This window comes from Hipposideros armiger, unplaced genomic scaffold, assembly GCF_001890085.2.
Source record: "Hipposideros armiger isolate ML-2016 unplaced genomic scaffold, ASM189008v1 scaffold_76, whole genome shotgun sequence".
NCBI lineage: Eukaryota > Metazoa > Chordata > Mammalia > Chiroptera > Hipposideridae > Hipposideros > Hipposideros armiger.
In genome coordinates this window covers 1,320,405-1,327,208 of record NW_017731426.1, presented here as the reverse complement: position 1 = coordinate 1,327,208, position 6,804 = coordinate 1,320,405, and the positions used below count along the sequence as shown (strand labels likewise).

General features: G+C 41.5%; 1 long non-coding RNA gene across 1 annotated transcript; it reads right to left on the bottom strand.

Annotated features, from left to right (window-relative positions):
• Positions 1-173: 173 nt before the first annotated feature.
• Positions 174-4,714, bottom strand: LOC109383137 (uncharacterized). The gene is made up of 3 exons (XR_002124080.1): positions 4,677-4,714; positions 3,084-3,182; positions 174-1,436 (listed from the first exon to the last, which is right to left on the bottom strand). It is a non-coding gene; the product is annotated as an uncharacterized LOC109383137 (long non-coding RNA).
• Between the last annotated feature and the right edge of the window lie 2,090 nt (positions 4,715-6,804).

Here is a 6,804-nt window from a genome sequence, read left to right as displayed (position 1 = left end):
GAGGGCAGTGTCACTGGCCCTCATATGTGGGATCCGAACCAGGGCCCTCTGGCATCCCAAGCGAGTTCTTAACCATCGCGCCACTCGGCCGGCCCTGTACAGTTATTTCTTAATTTAGCAATTTTACATAGACTTTTTTGCATTCTAACTCTTATAAATGAGTGTTTAGTACATGTGGAACATACTGCTATTTTTATTTTCCCAGTGGAAACCTTTAATCACTTTAAGATAAGTTACAAGAAAAAACAACATATGATAAGGAGTGAGAGTTCAGGCTTAGAAGTCAGTCTGACCGGGTTCCAACCGCTAACCTACTACTTACCACTTGTGTGATCGTGGTAAATTGACCTAACCTTTCTGTGCTTATGATGTCTTCATAAATGTGGAGAAATTAGAGTTTCCTTCAGCTGTAAAATCTGTACTAATCTCTCACTAGACCTGTGGCAAGTATTAGTGTTTTGAATTTTTAAATGTTTCATTTGCTGTCTTTTCTTAACTTTTGTATTCTTCAACTATGGGATATTCTCTTATAATGTTTCCTTGTCATTCCTTCTCACGTATTTTTCTTTTTAGATCTCCTGTCAGTTGGATGTTGAGGCCCTGAGTTATTCTAAATGTTATGTTTTTGTTGATCATTTTATACTCTGTTTTTAATTTTTTTTCTCTATCTTATCCTCCCACTTTTTAATTACATTTTGTTATTTCATTGATGTGGAGTCTTCATAAATGCCTGCGAGGATACAAATTCATTTCTTTCAAGTTCCTCATTTACCCTGAATCATCTCTTGTTTTCCTATTTGGACATTTCTCTACTTCACAGTTTCTTTTTACATATCACAATTCCCTCAAATACCTACTCACTGGGGGGATTAGCAAGGTTGACGGTGAACTTGGTGTACACCAGCAGACATTGTTGATTATTGGGTTCCATTTCAGGATGAGTAGGAATGGAGCTCAGATGTGGCATGAGCGCCCACACTAGGAACAGCTAACTCAATTTGTTTAGAGAGAAACAATCCTTCCCATGACCTCCAGGTGAAGAAGTAGAGGGTTTCTGTGAGCGCGTATCTATCTCCCTCTTGCCCACCATCAAATCTAGAGTTCTTGAGTATTGAGCCCTTCCAAGATTCTGCAAGAAAAATCGCTCTTGACAATTGCCTACACTGTGTGTGTTCTTCCCGGCATCTTCCTCTGTCTACCTCACTTCATCAGCCTCCAGTCCTCCTCCTGCTTTCTACAATCCACATATCACAGCATAGCGTATCCTCTGAAGACCGTCTCCACACTCTCTTCATTGTTGGAAGTCTATACCAGTTTTTATTCCTTTGTCGTCATGTCATGAGTTCTCAAAAGGTAAAGAAAATAAATGTGTGTTTCAAGAAACCAAAACCAAAAATGACAATTCTAAAAGTTGCCAGAGAGAAAGTGTAGATCCTCTGAAAAAGAACAAAAAAATCTTAATGTCAACAATGGATGTTGGCCAAGGGAATAATTTCCTCAGTGTTGAAAGACAAGAACCTTTAACCTAGAACTTTAATACCAATTAAACGATCGTTAAAATTTGGGGCAAATTAATGCTATCTCAGGCATATGGAAACCTCTTTTAATATTCTCTTGAAAGAAGTACTCCAGTAAGAAGAGAAACACAAGAAAACACTGAGGCTTATGTTACTTAAAAATAAATAAACACTACATAAATTTCAACTTCTTTCTAAAAAAGAAGCAAAAAATGGAAGTTAAGATATGGAGTAGAGAAGTAGAATTAAAAATTGTGGAGTGTTATACTACATAGTTAAGTGGGGGAATCCATACTGAGACACATTATAATGAATTTATAAAGTGCCAAAACTGGCAAATATAAACTAAAACTTGCATAGATAAATAACCATTATAGAAATTAAAATGTCAATCACTTTATTTGGTAAATGAGTATAACCTTGATTCCAAAACTGGACAAGAAAAACACAAAAAAGGATTATAGTGCCTACATTATATGTCTGACAGATACATACACAAGAAACTCTTGCAAATCAACTTGGAAAAGATTGGAAACCCAAAGGAAAAGCGAGCAAAGCATGTAATACACAATTTAGAGAATAGATACCAAGTATGAGATGAGGTATGTATTTCCAGGAAGACCTAGAAATCAGAGAAATACAAATATTAAAACAGTGATTTACTACCTTATACACATCCAATATATAATTATTTGAAAGCTGGGTAATATCAATATCAAGTGATGGAGAAGATTCAGGGGAATAGAATTGTCCGTGCATTTCTGGAGCACAATTAAATTGTCACAGCCATTCTGGAAAGCAACCAGGGAGTATTTAGTGAAAAGTAAGTGTTGATGTAACTTATACCAGCAATTCCCTCTGCTGGATCTATGCCTAGAGAGAAGCTCTCACAGAAGTCCATAAAAGCACAAACACAGAGTACTTGTCCTATCATTAGAGACTGTCATTTATGAGTCAGTGATTGGCAGCTGTGGGAGTGGGGTCAGGGGGAGTAGAAAATGAGGAAGGGCACAGAAGGGAAATGGGCGTGAAGAGCAGGGATGAAAGCAAGCGGAAAATAAATAACCAAAATAAAAACAGAATGCAACCTCGCACAGCCTGTTAGTGAACTGAGGAATGTGTTTAACTCAGTTTTCTGCATCTGTGGTTCTACAAAACAAAAATCACCACGTACAAGCAATTATTCACCACCTGGTATCCTATTGTAGGTCAAGTGCTCACGGTAGAAAAATAAATGAGCAGCTGCTGCCAGACTGCTTCACTTGCTTGGATCAAAGAAGCGAGCTATGGAGTGCATGTGACCTTCCCTTTCCTTGACCTTCCAACAGTTTCCCGCCCCTCATCTCTCCATTCACCTGGCCTATTGGGGAAAAAAAAAGAAGGCCTTACCCTCTGTAAACAAACTCCTCCCTGGCTCTCAGTAATCTCCAGGCTTAGTGTTTCCACCCAAATCTCATTTCCTTCAACAGAACCCTTCTGGAGTGAGTTCCTCAACCCCCAAGTAACCCTGATCACTTCATCTGGAGTCACATCAAAGCAGTGTTGACATTTGTCCCCTGCACTCACCCGAGTGTCAATGCAGCCACGGGTTGCATCTTCTCAAGGGTCTCAGACTTGTGCAGGAGAAGGGCTAAGGAACCAGATGGAGGCACGATCTCATGTTTTCTGGGGAAAAAATAAGTTATTTTTGCAACAATGACTTCTGCACCCTTCTAGATAATCAAACTGAACACCTGTAAAAAGAAGCCCCACATCTCACAGATGAGGATCACAATGGACTTGTTGAAGTGACACAGAAATACACAGAAGGCAGCACAAAGGCGAACTTTATGGATTTGGTGGAGTTAGAAGAGACAGATTTTTTTCATGGGAACATTGCTGGCCCTCCACATACGCTAGCACCAGATTTCTCTTTAGAACGAAATCCTCCGTTTTTCTATTTCCCCTAGATTCCTAGTGCATGGTCTTGCCTCACCTGGCTCAGACACACATTGAACTGTCCTTCCCACCTCTGTCAACCCGCCTGACATGGGACCCCCAATCTTGGATTTCTCCAGATCTCACTAGACCACAACATGATCCTAAATCCTATCCAGCTTGCTTGCTCTCAGCTACCAAATAGCTGGGCAGTCAGCAGTACCCATTAAGCTTACCCTGTGGGCAAAGCAGCATACTGAGGCCTTATCAAAAAAAATAAATAAACAAACCACCAAACCTATAGAAATAGATGTTATAGGGCTGCCCTTAAAGAGCATGAACTCATGTCTATGGGTCACCCATTAAGTGTAAGCCATTATCTTCAGCACTTTTATATAGTACATTTCTTTATTAATCTTCACAATGACCTCAGTGGTTAAAGCCCCATTTTCTGTTTACCAAATGAGTAAACTGAACATCTCAGAGGTAGAGGAATGTGCCTCAAGTAACAGCTGATAAGTGACAAATCCAGGACTCCTGACCCCAAGCCCAGGCACCTTTCACAACATCATCATTGCAATGAAAAGAATCCATCCTACTTGGAAATACAGAGTTCTGCACCCTGAAATGGACTCAAAGTATCTTCAAAATAGCACGTCAACAAGAACAAATACATGATAAAATAAACTCTGAGCTTGTGTGTTCTGGTCTCTTCTGTAGAAAGGACGGGTTCAACAGTGAAAGATTCCTAAAGGGAGGAAGCTTTGAAATCTAGATGAAAGAACAGAGGGCTAAAGGTTGTCAGGAAAGAGAAAATAAAGTTGGAATAAGCATCTTCCCTTAAGGTTACTCAGACATTCCTACTGTCGTGGAATGAATTTTCCACTCCATCTCCCAGAGTAAGCAATATTATGATGAAACGTGGCAGGGTGGGTTCAGGTTAAATGGCACAAAAAATATTTCTGGTGATGAGGTGGTTAAATACCAAACTATTTCATTAAAGGAAGTGGTGAAATGTAGATATTTTTTTTCCCCCTCGGATGGTTTTTGGCTTACTCCTCTTGGAGACGGGAGCTGGAATACATGAGCTCTGGAAATTTTATCCGAAAAAGTCAATTCTGCAGCTGTAAGATAACTTTATTATGCTCACATAAAAAGGGTTCAGGGTAACCCATATAATAACAAACTATTATTACTCAAACCCAGACCGTCCCAGAGAGCTACTGCAAAGGCTTTTCTCACCTTTCCTCCGTGGTTCCCATACTCCAACAAGCATGAACCAGAAAGGGCCTGAGTCACCAGGTCACGTGACTGAAAGTGCACACTGGGCCTCTTCACGCTTGGCACAGTCACATGAAACCAAAATCACCCGTGCCTGCAAGCTGAAGAACACTAGGCAGTTACAGGTTTGTGTCAGGAAACATCCTGGGGTTGCCTTCTTGCCACTCGAGCCTTAGAGAAAAGTCATGCCTGGAAATGATTCATTCCAAGGCAAAATTGCCGGACTGTAAGACCACTTGCTGGCCACATAAGTTACTGCTGTTCACATTTGGGGTCTGCTGGATGTTGCAGGTCAAGGGTTGCTGAGGGGAGATTGCAATACACACCCTGTTTTAGCTTCCCTTCACTGATTTCCACAGAAGAGGATGTTTGTAATAGCTCCCTCCTCACTCTCCGGCTGCTGTTCCAGTATGTATCAGTCAGTCAGTCAGTCCGTCAGTCAGTTGACTAGATAGTGAGTTGGTTAATTGGGTTAATTAGTTAGTTAGTTAGTTAGTTAGTTAGTTAGTTAGTTAGTTAGTTAGTTTGTTTGTTTTGCAAATAGTTTTGCGAAAACCTACCTCCAAGAAAATGATGTTGTTCACAGACCCATCACTGATTTCACTGCCCCTGCTGGAAATCAGAAAAGGCCTTGAGCAGGAAGTCTGCATGAAGAATCATTTCTCTTCTTACTCTAATGATTTCCATTTTCCTAAGACTCATGGACTCAGACACTAAGTTTAGTCAGACCTTAGGAATCATGTGGCACAACCTTGTCATTTTCCAGGAAAGGAAGCCTAAGCCCAGAGAGATGAAGCAACTTACCCAAGGTCACACAGCTGATCAGTGCCCTGCACCCAGGAGGGGACCAGCACATATCCACAGTGGTGGAGGAAATGGGCCATTTCACTCTTGTGTTTCAAGTAATGGGGTTTGCCTAAGATGGATAAGTATAGTTTTAGACCTTTCTCCCTCCTGTCCTTGTCCCAATCACCATCACCAAACATGTGTGAATTGCTTGCTCTACTGTTTCTAAGAACTCACTACGTCTTTTATATCCATGAAAAGATTTAAAATTTATGAGGCTAAAACAGGGAGTGCATTGCAATCAGTTCCCTCCAGCAGAACTGGGAATGGCTTCCTGACCTACAGCAGGAGGTGACTATCTTCTGCAAGCTCAGGCTGGGTGGCAAATACAGGGATTTTGTCATCCAAGTTTGTCATCTACCTTTTTTGCCCCCATTTTTCCCTTCCAATTCCCAGAACCCACCTCTTTACCACCAAAATGGATTAGTAGAGTGTCAACAATGTGGGTGCTTGAAAGAGCCAGGGTTTTCAAGTCAAAAGGCCTAGATACACATTAGTTGCAAGGCCTCACTCAAGCCATTAAGGATTGGCATCTTTGAATTGGGTACACTAATGCCATGGTGCCATGAGAATGAAATGAGATCATACACTCTGGGAAAGCCTCTTTGGAATTGTTGAGAGGATATGTAAAGGATTTTCATAATTGCCTCCAAGCAATATGCCTGACTATGCAGTATGGTTCACAGCCTAAAGGAAGGGTGTCAGTAACTGGGCTGGGCCAGAGGCAGGGCTAGAGAATGAAAAATGTGGTCTCCTCCACCTGTGTGCACAGGAAAGATTCTCTTCGCACAGTCCTCAGCGGAGGCACAGCTGGGGCACATCGTGGCTGGGGCCAGCTATAAGCACCCTCCCAGAATGCACTGCGGCTGATGCTCCAGGTCAGACCCTGATGCTGCCTTTTCTTCTCTTTTTTGTTTTTGGTTCTCACGGCTTCTGAAGCATTTTAAAGAGGCTGTGTCACTACTGACCGGGCAGACAGGCAGCTTGCTCTAGGGCAACAGCTCGTTTTTTTTCTCGGGCTAAGCTTGTGCAAGTGGAAAATATTGGGAATGTGGACACCTATGACCTATTACTCTACATCCTTCAAGCGTTCAATTTCTCCCTCCCACTTCAATATCTCCAGCAGTCTTAACTGGAAATGATAATCTTCTCTCTGAATGAGATTGATGACTAACCTTCCTCCTCCATCTTAAGACTTTGTTTCTTCCGGGAAGAGCATCTTCTTTCGCTGAAGTTCACCACG